General features: G+C 41.5%; 1 protein-coding gene across 3 annotated transcripts in view; it reads right to left on the bottom strand.

Moving 5' to 3' along the window:
* The window catches only part of LOC308104633 (zinc finger MIZ domain-containing protein 1-like), a 227,223-nt gene that overhangs the window by 45,521 nt on the left and 165,833 nt on the right, over positions 1 to 15,869 (bottom strand). The window contains exon 1 of one of the 3 annotated variants that reach the window (XM_080455087.1): positions 2,054 to 2,112. The exons of the other annotated variants lie outside the window; for them this stretch is intronic. The gene's annotated coding sequence lies outside the window, so the exon portion shown is untranslated. Of the gene's footprint in view, positions 1 to 2,053; positions 2,113 to 15,869 lie in introns of those variants that run through there. 3 annotated transcript variants of the gene reach the window in all.

Below are 15,869 nucleotides of genomic sequence, written 5' to 3'. Positions count from 1 at the left end.
CAAGTAGGTCAGCGTGCCTCCAAGAGATAATCAAGGCCATTTTGACCCCTTATGTGCGAGCAGTAAGTGGGTCAAAAGCTGTTGAAGCTCCATCACACACACACACACACACACACACACACACACACACACAGCGCTGCGAGGCACTAGTCATCCTGTCAAAGTATGGCTGGAGTGTAGAGACTTCGTTATACGGCCGAGGCGGAGCTCACCGGAAAATAACCGTTTTTCACTTCAAAGGCAGGTTATTTACGGCGGGCGACACAAAGTATACAATTAAGGCTTTAGTTTAAAGCACACGTCGTGCAAGCCCCGGCACCCATATACTATGCCCAACGACCAATGAGAAATCAGAAATAGAAAAAAATATCATCAATCCTCTATCCCCCCTCACACCCCTCCCAGAGGTTGCAACAGTTAATTGAACTAATTGATTTAATCGATTATAAAATAAATAATCGAGAATCGATTTTTCAATTTGACTATTTATTTCTTTCAAAGCAAAAAATAGCTGATCTAAAAGTAGTTTTTTTTTTTTTTTTTGCAACACTATTGTTTAACAAAGTATTAAATAGGGCTTAAGTGGTTAATCAGAAGTTGAAAATTATTTGATTATTCTATGAATTAAAAAAAAGTAATCAATAGAGTAATCGCTATATGGAAATAATGGACAGGTGCGGCCCTACAGATAAAATAGTTACTGTGTTACGTGTGAGTGGCAGAACCTGCCACCTTCCCTCTTGTAAGCCAACACGCCCCTACCGCTACAAACACAGCCCTGTTCCAGCACTGTCGACTCCTTTCTGACACCCCCCACCACACACACACACCCCTACACACACACACACACACACACACACACACACACACACCCCTCCTCTTATCCCTCGTCTAAAAAAACTCCACCCGCATTTCAACCAGACTTTACTTTGATAATGTTCCTGTCTGTCTGTCTGTCTGTCTGTCTGTCTGTCTGTCTCTTATTCTGCACTCTTCACCTCACAGCAGAAGAAAGGGGGCGCTCCGCTCGCATGTGTCGGGAGAGAAAACATTTACGAGCACGAATCTTTGCGACAGCGAGAACAAAAGGCGATTACCGGGGGCTCGCCTGCCTTCAGCCCCCGACTCACACTTTGTAAACAACAGCAGACCTGCATGCAGGCTGACCGAAAAATAGCAGACCTACAAGCCCACAACGCACAGGGTTGTGGGGCTTGTAGGTCTGCTATTCTTCGGTCACGCGACACCGCCGTGTGACTATTGCACTATTGAAGGCAGTGGCAGTGGCAGCTATTTTAAATCTCTCTCCAATGTCTCTCTCTCTCTGTCTTGTTGTCTCTCTCTTTCTCTCTCGCCACCCCCTCCCGCCCTGTCTTGTCTCTCTCTCTCACCCCTCCACCACCCTCACAGGGCAGAGCCTTTCTGTCCCCCCCCCCTCCTCTCCTCTCCCCTCTGTGTCCAGCGACTGACTGCACAATACCCATCAATTATTCATGGCCGCTCTCTCTCTCTCGCTCTCTCTCTCAGTTTCACAGGCAAAACCAATCACAGATGGAGTCATTGCTAATGGGCTCCTGCTGTACTCGCCACCGGCTCCCCTCTTTGCACTCAGAGCAACAAAATACCCCAGAGACAATCAGAGGGAAACGGAGGATAAGCTGCAAAAGAAAAGACAGAGGGAGAGAGAGAGAGGGGGAGAGAGAGGGGGAGAGAGAGGAAAATAAATAGGGGGAGTTCATACAGCGCTAACAGCCCAGAGGAGGACACTCACAAGAGGAGGGGGAGAAAAAAAAAGTAGTACATCTATATCTATCTCTTGTCACAAACAATTCAATATTTTTTTTCTTTTTTTCTGTAAAAAAAAAGAAAAGAACCATCTTTCTGCAACTCTAAAGGGTTAAATACAGAGAGTGAAAGAGGGGAGGGGGGAGAGAGAGAGGGGAGAGAGAGAGCGAGAGTGGAAGAGGTGGGGAGGGGGGTTGTAGGAGGACAGGGTGAGAGAGAGAGAGAGAGAGGGAGAGAGAGAGAGAGAACCAAACGCTTATCTCCTCACCTCTCGGTTGTATGCAGCTGTTATTGATGTATCTTCTGTCTAGTGATCCATTGCTTGCTCTCCCAATACACACATCACACAGAAGCTACAGCCACACTCACAGCCCCACAGCCAGGAGGGAGGGGAGGAGGGAGGGGAGGAGGGAGGGAGGGAAGTTTTAAAAAAAAAAAGAGAAAAAAAAGAAGGGAAGAGAAGAGAAGAGAGAGAAAAAAGCGCAGGCAGGCAGCTCACATTTCAAACTTGCAGGAGGGGGGTGGTGCCTAACATGCTAGACAGCCCTGTGTCTTTGGCCCCGCTCCAGAGCAACGAGTAAAAAAAAAAGAAAAGAAAAAAAAGGGAAAGAAGCCTCAATCAGTTCATTTTTTAAAAGCAAACGTTATCGTGACGGAAGGAAAGGGGGGAGAGGGGTGGGGGTGGGGGGGTAGTGCGTGCTACAAGTCCTCCTCCGCGGAAATCGGTGGCGAGGGAACGCACGCTCCGGGGACGGACGGACGGACGGGCAACGTTTAAAGCGATGGTTTCTCTACCTCCTACTACTACTACCACCACTACTACCCCCGCCCTCCTTGTCTGTGCATACTGTCGACTTAATCCGTCAAACTAGTCATTGTAATTAAGGGCCGGGAGAGGGAGGGAGGACGGGCATGGTGGCTTCCTGATGCCTGAGGGGGCTGGAGGGAGTCAGGGGCCCCGCCTGAGAGGGAGGGGCCAATTACACTAGTGTTTCTCAACCTTTTTTATTTACATTTCAAGGACCCCCAGTTTGACATGCATTAGGCCAGTGCGGCTCTCAAACTTTTTCACGTCAAGGACCCCCAAATTGATATGTATTTGGTCGCGGACCCCCATCTCAAAATATTTAGTTCCATGGGGCCCCAGAAGCAAAGATTTGAGAAATATTCGCTTTAAAAAGATTTGCAAAAGTTTTCACTATTTTTCAAAAATAGCAGATCTACAAGCTCATATCTGCTATTTTTGAATAGCCAAAGTATAAAAGGTTAAAATTATTGTGATGCTACATAAACACATTTTGCTGGAGACCCCCTGGAACCCCTCCAAGGACCCCTGGGGGTCCCCGGACCCCACTTTGAGAACCAATACATTACGCCACGGACCCATTTTGATGCAATTTTTTCCGGGACTGGGAAATCCAATGAAAGTCCAATGAAAGTCTAATGGAAACAAATGGACCGAAACAAAAAGGGTCCATTTGGTTCCTATTCCTAACTATCACTAAGTTAGCATTGGGGGACCCCCTGGAACCGCCGGACCCCAACCCTGAGAACCACTGATATCAATAATGACACATGAAAGCATGTAAGCGGTAGGTTATGACACCTCAGGCAGTCAGTATTATCACGGTTGGCACAGGTTTCCACACAAACCCACCTACAAATTAAGAAAGAAAAAGAGAACAGAAAAAGGTCCTCGCTCTCTCTCCCCCTGGGCAGTCATTTCAAGTCGTTGAATTAGTGCAACTAATCCGCCGCTAAAACGCATTCACGAGCATTTAATTTGAGACACGAGGCGCTGCGTGAAATGAGTTATGTGTGCAGATGTCTGTTAGTTCATTGCAGGTAATATACTACAATTCACTACAATCAGTGGTGGAAGAAGTAGATATTTTACTTAAGTAAAAGTAGCAATACCACAATATAAAGTAACTAGTAACTAAAGTTTTCAGTAAAAAGTACAATATTTGCTTCTGAGATGTAGTGGAGAAAGGTAGTAAGTACTGAAAACTGGAAATACACCAGTAAAGTAAAAAAGTACCTCAAAATTGTACTTAAGTACAGTACTTGAGTAAATGTACTTAGTTACTTTACACCACTGCTTGGCGCAGACAGAAAAATGCCTCATCACAATTCTCTTCCTGGTTGTGGGTCACAGTGGACACATTCCACGTTTTGCTCGCGCTCCAGCAGCCACTCAGAATTCCTCAGTTCTAAAGAGTGAAAGGAGGCACCAGTTTATAAGGGAGGAGGGAGGGGGGGGGGTATTGGGGGTATGGGGGGGGGTGGTCTTCGCTCTTTTACTCGGCATTCACAAATGCCTGGTAAATCTAGCTATTCAACAGGCTAATGAGCTGGGCTACAACTCTCTCAGTCTGTCACCCTGGTTTGGTTTGTCTGTGGAAGGTGTTTTTTGGTCACTGGTTGTGGCTTTTCAACCCACCCGGCCGTCGCCTATTCTGGGTATGTCAACAGTGGTGGAAAAAGTACTCGAATGTTTTACTTAAGTAAAAGTATCAATACTGCAATGTAGAAGTCCGGAATTCAAAATGTACAAAAGTACAAAAGTATTGGCATCAAAATGTACTTAAAGTAATGAAAGTAAAAGTACTCATTATGCAGAATGTCCCATTTCACAAGTTAAAAAAAATAATCTTTTGAAAATAGCAGATCTACAAGCTGTAGATCGGCTATTTTCAAATGGCCAAAATGTACATAGGGCTGAAGTGGTTACTGTATGTTTTGTAATAACAATCAAAATCTACAAAGTAACTAAAGTTTTCAAATCATTGTAGTGGAGTAAAAGTGCAATATTTGCCTCTGAGATGTAGTGGAGTAGAAGTAAAAGTACTGAAAATTGGAAATATTCCAGTAAAGTAAAAATACCTCAAAACTACAGTACAGTACAGTACATGAGTAAATGTACTTAGTGACTTTACACTTCTTGCGATCTACAATCAAATTTTCTATGCTATGTTCGACATAGCATAGAAATTGTATTTTCGCTATTCACCGCATGCCGAAGTATGTATGTAGGGCTTAAGTGGTTAAACTGTTGGATGTTTTCTAGGCTGATCAACAGACTGCTTTGGCCGGGATGTTATTTGTGCTCTGCTGCTATAAATATATAATTTAGTAGTTTTGCCGGAAAATGTTAAGCAACATCTCTGTCTGGGGAGAGAGAAAGCGAGGCCAATTCCAAATCTTTTCCTTTCATCTTGTTTAGTAATTTTGACAGGCAGAGGCTTTAAGGTGAGTCTTACACAGAAGCCGGTGCTGTTTGGTCTCCAGGACCAGCCCGAGCATGAACTGCAAAGAGACCGTTTCAGGGAGGGTTTGGCCTCCTCCTCGACAATGACAGAATCCTCACAATTAACCCATTTAGACTGGGAAAACATCTGTGAGCTTGCAATCCTTTGAATATGTATATTGTTTTAAAGCGAACAAGATATTTTGTGATGGGGGTCCGCGGCCAAATACATATAATTTTGGGGGTCCTTTGACATGGGGAAAGTTTGAGAACCACTGATATTATAGCAGCATATGTTTTTTCAAAAAACTGTTAGGATTTAGAAGACATTATTTTGTAGAATCCCCCAGAAGCAAAGATTTTAGTTAAACATTTTCACTTTAAAGATATATATTTAAAGATTTGCACACCTTTTCTTGATTTTTCAAAAAAATAGCAGATCTACAAGCTCGTATGAGCTTGTAGATCTGCTATTTTTGAGCTACGCTTGACTTTGTCCTGGTGTCCGTCTGTGTGTCCGTATGTGTGTCCGTATGAGCACGGCCTCTCTGTATGTTTGAGCACAGCCTCAACAGCTGCGGCTGATTGCAACACAAAGATGCAACCATACAGGTACAGTACAGTACAGACCGTACAGTACAGTACAGTACAGACCGTACAGTACAGTACAGTACGTACAGTACAGTACGTACAGTACAGTACAGTACAGTACAGGTACTGGTAGAGGTACAGTACAGTACAGTACAGACCGCACAGTACAGTACAGACCGTACAGTACAGTACAGTACAGTACAGACCGTACAGTACAGTACAGACCGTACAGTACAGTACAGTACGTACAGTACAGTACAGTACGTACAGTACAGTACAGTACAGTACAGTACAGTACAGTACAGTACAGACCGTACAGTACAGTACAGTACAGTACAGTACAGTACAGTACAGTACAGACCGTACAGTACAGTACAGTACAGTACAGTACAGTACAGTACAGTACGTACAGTACAGGTACAGGTACAGTACAGTACAGTACAGGTACAGGTACAGGTACAGTACAGTACAGTACAGTACCGTACAGTACACACACACACACCACTTTTGAGTAAAAATACTTAAAATGAGTAAAAATACTTAAAATGAGTAAAAATACTTAAATATTAGTAAAGATACTTTAAAGTTCCTAAACTGAGTAAAAATACTTTAAATGAGTAAAAATACTTAAAATGCGTAAAAATACTTAAAAGATGTTAAAATGAGTAAAAACACGTACAAATCCGTACAAACATTTTAAAGTACTTAAAATGAGTAAAAATACATTGAAGTCATCAAAGTCTGTAAAAAGTAACTAATGCAATGACCTCATGAAAGGCACCACTCTCTTCACACTGGGTGTGATTTTGAATAGCCAAAGAAATAAAAAAATGACACAGATGGCGTTCCTGGTCTTAATGGGTTAAGCAATAGATGGGATTGTGTCCAACGAATTTCTGTGTTCAACATGTATTTTTAGACTGTAAATCCTCAAGCACAGTGATGTGTGTGTGTGTGTGTGTGTGTGTGTGTGTGTGTGTGTGTGTGTGTGTGTGTGTGTGTGTGTGTGTGTGTGTGTGTGTGTGTGTGTGTGAGTAAGCAAGTAAGTGTGTGTGTGTGCCCATCGGGACATTCCGCTTTTTGGCAAACTGATGAAATATATAAACATAACATACATTTCCCCAAAAGGTAAGTAAGGAAGTAAGCGCCCCTGTTGTCAGCTTTTTAATACAGCATGTTCCAGTGAGGTATATGGCGCTAAAGACATAGTTAGTTGTCAGACATTTTTATTATCGAGCGGTGGAGAAGAAAAGTCTTCTCCCTCAACACAGTGGTCAAAAAGATCCAACACAAACAGGCCTTCAGGGCTGAGATTCCTCCTCCCCAGAGCTTTCTCCACTGAAACTGTTCTCTCTCTCTCTCTCTCTCTGTCTCTCCAGTGGTGGAAAAAGTACTCACATTTTTTACTTAAGTAAAAGTATCAATACTGCAATGTAGAAATACTCTGTTGCAAGGAAAAGTCCGGAATTCAAAATTTACTTGAGTAAAAGTACAAAAGTATTGGTATCAAAATATACTTAAAGTACAAAAGTAGAAAGTACTCATTATGCAGAATGTCCCATTTAACATGTTTTCAAATGTATACAAATCTTTTGAAAATAGCAGATCTACAAGCTCACAATGCGACGCATTGTGAGCTTGTAGATCGGCTATTTTTAAATGGCTGAAAGGTATACGGCTGAAGTGGTTAATGTATGTTTTGTAATTATATTTGCCTCTGAGATGTAGTGGAGTATAAGTAAAAGTATTGAAAATTGGAAATACTCCAGTAAAGTACATAATACCTCAAAAGTGTACTTAAGTACAGTACTGAAGTAAATGTACTTAGTTACTTTCCACCACTGTGTCTCTCTCTCTCTCTCTCTCTCTCTCTATGTCTCTGTCTCTCTCTCTCTGCTCAGTGTGTGTGCCTGGAACTCTCCAGTCTGTGCTGTGGCTTTTTCCTAAATAGAAAAGCAGCATGGTTGACATGAGACGTTGCTGGTGGCCTTGACCATGTTTGCATATCAGCAACCGTTTAGAGACCGCCGGCGAACATGACATGAAGTGCTGATTGAAGACATAGGGGGCCTATCTTGGGGGCGAAAGCCTTATACTCCCGCTATACCCGTGAATTAGGCACCCAGAGGCAGCTGGCACACTGTCCCTAAACGGTATCTTAATACGGCCACACTACACCAGTGGTGGGAAAAGTACTTTTGTGTTTTACTTAATAGTAAAAGTATCAATACTGCACATACTAATGTAGTACTCTGTTACAAGTTACAAGTAAAAGTCCGGAATTCAAAATTTACTGGAGTAAAAGTGCAAAAGTATCGGTATCAAAATGTACTTAAAGTACCAAAAGTATAAGTACTGAAATGTTTGAAAATAGCAGATCTATAAGCTCACAACTAGCTTGCAGATCGTCTATTTTCAAATAGCCTAGGTATAAAATAGGGCTAAAGTGGTTAATGTATGTTTTATAACGTAATCATTTATATCTGCAAAGTAACTAGCGACTAAAGTTTTCAAATAATTGTAGTGGAGTAAAAGTACAATATTTGCCTCTGAGATGTAGTGGAGTAGAAGTAAAAGTACAGAAAATGTTGAAATACTCCAGTAAAGTAAAAGTACCTAAAAAAGTGTACTTAAGTGCAGTACTGGCTATACATTATGCCGACTCTGTTATTTGCGCCTGGAGGTGTGGCCGTGGGCGTGTGTTGTTGCTGTGCTTCCATATTCCAATTCTCAGATTCATCCATGATTTCAGATATCCTGGATTGGGATCTGATCTTACATTTTTACCGCCTTCATGGATTGGATTTTTCACACAGGCAAGCACTCCTCCCCCCAGGCACTTATGGAAGTGTGCGCATCCAATTTTAGAGCGGTACATGTCTGTCTGAGACACTATAAATCTGAGCTGTCTCCAGTTTGGCTCTACTCTGTGGGTTTCTTTTCACTCGAGTACATTTACTATTTTAAGTTACTGTAAATGTACTCTTGAGCACTTCCATTTTTTGATACTTTAAACTTCTACTCTCCACTACACCAGTACATCTCAGAGTCAAATATTGTACTTTTTTACTCCACTACAATCATTTGAAAACTTTAGTTACTAGTTACTTACCAACCAACCAATTAAAACCACATTTTACAATCTGCTATTTTCATGCCAATACTAGCGCGACACTCGGTGCTGCACTATGAGCTTGTATATCTGCTATTTTTTTTAATAGCCCAAAGAAATCTAAAAATGACGACACAGATGCTTTAATGCATTGGTTCTCAAAGTGGGGTCCGGGGACCCCCAGGGGTCCTTGGAGGGGTTCCAGGGGGTCCCCAGCAAAATGTGTTAATATAGCATCACAATCCTTTTAACCTTTTATACTTTGGCTATTCAAAAATAGCAGATATACAAGCTCATAGCGCGGCACCGAGTGCCGCGCTATGAGCTTGTAGATCTGCTATTTTTTTTAAATAGTGAAAACTTGTGCAAATCTTTGAATATATATATATTTTTAAAGCGAACATTTCTCAAATCTTTGCTTCTGGGGGCCCACGGAACAAAATCTTTTGAGATGGGGGTCCACGACCAAATACATATCAGGGGTCCTTGACGTGAAAAAAGTTTGAGAACCACTGCTTTAATGGGTTAAAGTAAAAAGCAGGAGTACTTCTCTTCCAGAACGTCTCTCTGCTGATAGCAAAACACCACAGAGTATATAAATACAGAGCAGTACATGAGATAAGGGGTATTTAGCCTGTCTGGACCACTGGCTGTCTGTCTCTCTGACCTTGATTATTGTGTCAAAGCGCACAGACGGAGGCACTGGTGGACAGAGTATACTCAACCTCACCGCTTGACTCATAGTACAGATGCTCCTGGTCCAATGTATGACTCAACTACCACTGAAAGTTGTCAGCTATTTTCACTGTTTTTGAAATGAGACTTAAAGGGACAGTTCACCCACAAAAACAGATTTTTTTCATCCAGTGCCAATTGCCTATGTAATCCTGGGCGCTACTCTCCCCCTGCCAGCCTAGGAGAGCTCAGAACTGAGCTCATGCTTCCTTCAATGCATGAGAAGTAAGCAGGCCGCTTCTTATCACCTGACAGGGGGGAGTTTCCCCGGGAGGACGTAGCGCGTGGAAGAAACACGTTATTCCAACCAGTTCCTTTCCCCTCCATCAGGCGCCCCGGCTGACCAGGGGGAGGCAGTATAGAGACCAGGATTACTGCATGTTTTTTGTGAGGGTATACCTACCCAAGGGTAGGAATTCAAAATTTCAGCTGAATGAAAATGAAATGTGAATTCCGCGAACCGGAAAGGGTTTACCAGGCTACTGTTGTATGGCCTTATGCGGTGAGTTCTGTGCTAAGGGACGGGACAAGGCCCCCCCTCCCCCCCCCCCCGCGGTGTATTTATCCTAAACAAGAGTGACTGAACCCCCTTTTTCTTTGATGGCGTCGTGGCGTGTCTTAGCGCCTGTGCTTGAGACACAGTCCCCAAAGTAATGACAGATTAAAAGAACAGGCTAATCCCATTCAGAAAGAAGGTCAGAACTGGCAGAGTGACCCTCCCCTCCCCCCTCCCCCCATCAGCACTCTCCCCCCTTTATTGTGGGCCACCTGCAAAAAGACAGGATTTAAGACTAACCTAGCCTAGGGCTATTGTATAATAAAGTGATCAAGTAATACGTAGTACATTTGGCAGTTCATTGTCGTAGTGAACAATGAACTATAGTCAGTGGTGGAAGTGGACTTGAATCCATTAAGACCGGGAAAGCATCTGTGTCATTTTAAGATTTTTTGGGCTATTCAAAAATAGCAGATCTACAAGCTCATAGTGCCGCGCTATGAGCTTGTAGATCTTGTAGGGTTAAGAATGACTGTTCATATCACGGTTTCACTCTCTCCACTGTGATCTGTCCCACCTGCAGTACAGACACTTGTAGAATGCTGTTTCTAAAATCTAATCTAATCTTAAAATCTAATCTTACAACACAAATTATATCAAGTCACTTCAATAAATCTCTGACTTGCATAAACAAAATGTCAAATGGATTTAAATGAATACTAAGTGATGGTGGCTTAAGGTAATTGAACAAAAACGCACAGAAGATGATAAAGGGGAAATCTGTCATGGTGAAATTGAGCAACACATTTCCCCAACAGACAGAAGAACCACACAACCACTTGAACCCCAGCATCCATATTCTATTTCTGAGGGGAACATCAGCCAAAAAATAGTAGTTCTACGAGCTTGTAGATTTAGTGTAGACGGGGAAAAAAGCGATCCAAATACAGTAGCAATTCAGGTCCATTTCACTAATAACAGAGAGTTTACAGAGTGGCTACAACGGCCACGGTGTTATTTCTGAGAGCTTTGCACTACTAAGCTTGTCGTTTCCGACAAAAAAAAATAGAACAAAGCCGGTGCCTGGAAAAGCCAACAGAAGGCATGGTGTAATGAATTGATTTGTCATATGCCCCGACCGTTTTCTGGCGTTGAGTTGATTGTGAACATTGATTTCCTACAGCTGAAATTAGCTCTCCCCCTCAGCACAGCTTCCTCTAAGTTTCCACCCTCTGTGTGTTCAGTGGTGAAACTTCAAATGACATCATATAGAAATGTAAACGGCTGACCAGCACACAGTGGTGAAAGAATTTGGGACTAAAAGTAGCAACACCACTGGGTAAAAAAAGTGCATTAAAAATCTTAACTTGACCCATTAAGTCCTGAGGACCCGATTCTACAAATGTCTTCTAAATCCTAACAGTTTTCTTTAAACTTATGTTATGTCAGTGGTTCTCAAAACGTTTTCATGTCAAGGACGCCAAAAATTATATGTATTTGGCCACGGACACCAATCTTAAAAAAAAAAATTCCAGGGACCCCCAGAAGCAAAGATTTGAGTTACAAATGTTCACTTTAAAAATATATATTCTTAGATTTGTCAGAGATTTTCCCGATTTTTCAAAAATGGCAGATCTGCCAGCTCATAGCGCGGCACCGAACTATGAGCTTGTATATCTGCTATTTTTGAATAGCCAAATAAATGTAATTGTTATGGCCTGTAACAAAGGAACGGGGGGTCGCGATGAATTTTTTAAAATATTCTGTGACTACTTCAAAAGGTTAGAAAATCAAAAAATCGCTGGCAGTGGGTGCACGTAGCCAGAAATAAGTCTGGCAGTGAAAGAGTTAATTACTATCCACAAAGACAAGAGCTCTCCAGTACAACAACATGGGCCTGTTTAAAATGGAACATCAAATCTAATTTATTTACTTGTTAGTGTTCGTCCACTGGCCTTAATGTTCCGTGTGGCAGACAGGCCCCTGTTCTTACCCACTTCAACCCTACATCACCCTATTCTTGGGGGGAACATTTTCTGAAAATAGCAGATCTACAAGGTTTGCCTACTGCAGTATTCTCGGTGAACGTCCGCCTACTATGTCCCCGGCAGCACAGGGACGCCAGGGTTAATGTCGTTACGCAGACGTCTAGCGTCTCCCATTTCCAGTGGTGGAAAGTAACTAAGTACTTGTACTGAAGTACTGTAGTTAAGTACAATTTTTAGGTACTTTTACTTTACTGGAGTACTTCCAATTGTCTATACTTTTACTTCTACTCCACTACATCAGAGGCAAATATTGTACTTTTACTCCACTAAAATTATTTGAAAACTTTAGTTACTTTGCGGATATAAAATATTATGTTATAAAACATACATTAACCACTTTAGCCCTATTTTATACATAGGCCATTTGAAAATACAAATACCTGCTACATCTCATTCTCAGCTAGGGGGTCCTTGGCCTGAAAAACGCTTGAAGACCCCTGATTTAGTTCCTTATACAGTATACAACACTATAACCCCGAGTGACAGCTCCAACCAGAGCTGCGGGCTGCAGTACATAAATATGTCTCTTTGTCAACACAGATATGGCAACAATATTGTCTATGTGTCTCTGCTTAGGAAAGAAACTAAACAACAACCCAACAATATTGTCTACTGTATGTGTCTCTGCTTAGGAAAGAAACTAAACAACAACCCAACAATATTGTCTATGTGTCTCTGCTGAGGAAAGAAACAAAACAACAACAACCCAAAGACATTATCGTCACTGTCTGGTGGAAATCTTAAACTGTTACTTTTCTAGAAATGAAAATAATAAATGGATCCCTTGTAGTTATTGTTGAGGTTACTAAGCTCTTAATACCTTTCATCTAACGGTCTATAAATACACGGAATCTGTGTGTGTAGCTGTGTGTCTGTATCTGTCTATGTGTTGCGTGTGCCAGTTTTGCACGACACTAGTGTACGATGTAGGGCATAAATTTACCAGGAAAAAAACAAACAAACAAACATTTAAATATATACAGGGTTCCTGCCCGACAGCATCGTTATATGCAACAATCTACAGTATGAAGTGAACTTTGGCCTGGATGACATCCAAGGAAACCTGGCAGACATGGGTCTAAATGAATTATTGTTTAAACAACATTATGCAAAGGCCACTGTATTCAATTAAAAAACTGAATTCACCTCCTCCCTTCACATTCCAGCCCTCCCCTCCTCTCTGCCTCCTCTCTGCTCTGCAGCTAATCTGCCCTTCTTTCTCCACTTGAGTTGTTCTTCTCACTGCTGGAACAAGTGATTCACACTCTGATTTCTTTTTTCGTAAAAGTAGCAACAACACAATGTAAAAATCGTGCATTAACATTTTTCGTTGAGGAAAAAGTACAAAAGTATTGGCATCAAAATATGAACAGTGGGGTAAAGTAACTAAGTACATTTACTCACGTACTGTACTTACAATTTTGAGGTACTTTTACTTTACTGGAGTATTTCCAATTGTCTATACTTTTACTTCTACTCCACTACACCTCAGAGGCAAATATTGTACTTTTACTTTTACACTACAATTATTTGAAAACTTTACTTACTAGTTACTTTCAGATATAAATCATTACATTATAAAACATACATAAACCACTTTAGCCCTATTTTCAAACATGTTAGTACTTTTACTTTTTGTACTTTAAGTACATTTTGATACCAATACTGTTGTACTCAAGTACATTTTTAATCTTTTGAAAATAGCAGATCTAACGTATCACACGAGGCATCGTAATGTGACGCGGCTGACAAAACGCGGCTAATGTGACAAAAACGGCTTAACTGGCTAATGTTTGTTTTGTAATAATAATCTAAATCTGCAAACTATCTCGTGACTCAAGTTGTCAAACAACTGTTAGTGGAGTACAAAGTACAATATGTGCCTCTCAGATGTAATGGAGTAGAAGTATAACATATTGATAAACAGACACACTCAAGTAAAGTAAAAGTACTTCAAAATTGTACTTTAGTACAGTACTTTTAGATTTTTCCACCACAGTTTGTTCTCCGCTAGCTTTCTTAAGACGACGGCTCCAAATGGCTGCTGGGTGAATGGACAGACAGACACTGACTCCCCTGTCTGTCTGTCTGTCTGTCTCTGGTTGTTGGATGGCCGACCTGCTGCCGCCATCCAGGCCTGCGTCATGTGATTCACTCCCCTCTGGTCGCCGGGCAACGGCCCTGTTGGATGTCAGGGAGTGGGGGCCTTTCCCCTGGGGCCCCCGTGGGAGGGTTGTTTAAGAGCCGTCTCCCTTAGCTGCCAGTGTGGGCTCTTTCTGTCTTAGCAGCACACTCCTTGTCTGGGGCCTCTGTACTGTGGCGCTCTCACAGAGTCGGAGCCTTTTTTGCAGAAGAATGCAGACTGTGTAGTGGTTTCTATTGACGCTATCTCTCTTTCTTTGGCTGTTTTTTCTTCAGTGCCTAATCTTAACTAAAGATGTATTAAACCACACCAAAAACCATGTCTAAACTTAACAACATTAACAGTGCCTAATCTTTAACCGAGATGTATAAAACCACTCCAAAACGCATGTCTAAACGTAACCATATTAACGGCGCACATTAGGACCGGGAACACATCGGTGTAACGACTTAAAACCATTATTTTATACTTTGGCTATTCAAAAATAGCAGATCTACAAGCTCATAGTGCGGCACCGAGGGCCGCACTATGAGCTTGTAGATCTGCAAATTTTTGAAAAATCTTGGCAAATTTGTGCAAATCTTTGAATATATATATTTTTTTAAAGCAAACATTTTAACTCAAATCTTTGCTTCTGGGGATTCTACAAAGTCTTCAAAATATGTTATGTTGCTATAATATCAGTGGTTCTCAAACGTTTTCACGTCAAGGACCCCCAAAATTATATATATTTGGTCGCGGACCACCATCTGAAAATATTTTGTTCCAGGGACCCCCGGAAGCAAAGATTTGAGATAAACATGTATATATATTCCAAGATTTACAAAATTGTTCACGATTTTTCAAAAATAGTAGATCTACAAGCTCATAGCATGGCACTCGGTGCCGCGCTATGAGCTTGTTGATCTGCTATTCTTGAATAGCCCAAACAAATCTTCAAAATGACACAAAATGATGCTTTCCCGGTCTTATAGGGTTAAGTAACACTCTCCTTGTCTGGGGGCCTCCGCTGTGACGCTTTCACAATGTCGGAGCCTTTTTTGCACAAGAATGCAGACTCTCTACAGTGGTTTCTATGACGCTATACCTCCCTTTTCTTTGGCTTGTCCTCCCCGTCTCTCTCTCTCTCACTCTCCTTTCTCTCTCTTTTTTTTTACAGCATTTTGCAGGTCTCTCATCATCTAAACAGCTAAAGCATTCACAGTATTTATGCACATACATAATTGACCATGAAATACGCTTCTAAGATGCTGTCTGGACCAGACTGCTGCTCTGCTTTGCTTTTGCTAAATTATACTACTGCTGCTGCAGGAAATTATTCACATGGAATCAATCAGCAATCTGATCAAAAAACCCACCGAGTCACTGCTGAGATTTGATATGGAATTACCAACATCAGATCATTTGTAAGAAGAACTTAACCCATTAAGACCAGGAAGGCATCTGTGTCATTTTAAGATTTCTTTGGCACAGAGTGCCAAAGAAATCTACGAGCTTGTAGATCTGCTATTTAAAAAAAAATATTTGCGAAAATCTTTGAATATATATTTTTTTAAAGCACACATTTTGAACTCAAATCTTTGCTTCTGGGGGATTCTACAAATGTCTTCTAAATCCTAACAGTTTTTTAAAAAAAAAAACGTATGTTGATATAATATCAGTGGTGCTCAAACTTTTTCATGTCAAGGACCACCAAAATTATATGTATT

Source organism: Gymnoscopelus braueri, assembly GCF_963280865.1.
Source record: "Gymnoscopelus braueri genome assembly, chromosome: 17".
Classification (NCBI taxonomy): domain Eukaryota; kingdom Metazoa; phylum Chordata; class Actinopteri; order Myctophiformes; family Myctophidae; genus Gymnoscopelus; species Gymnoscopelus braueri.
The sequence above is the reverse complement of the archived record's forward strand: the minus strand, read 5'-3'. Positions and strand labels throughout refer to the sequence as shown.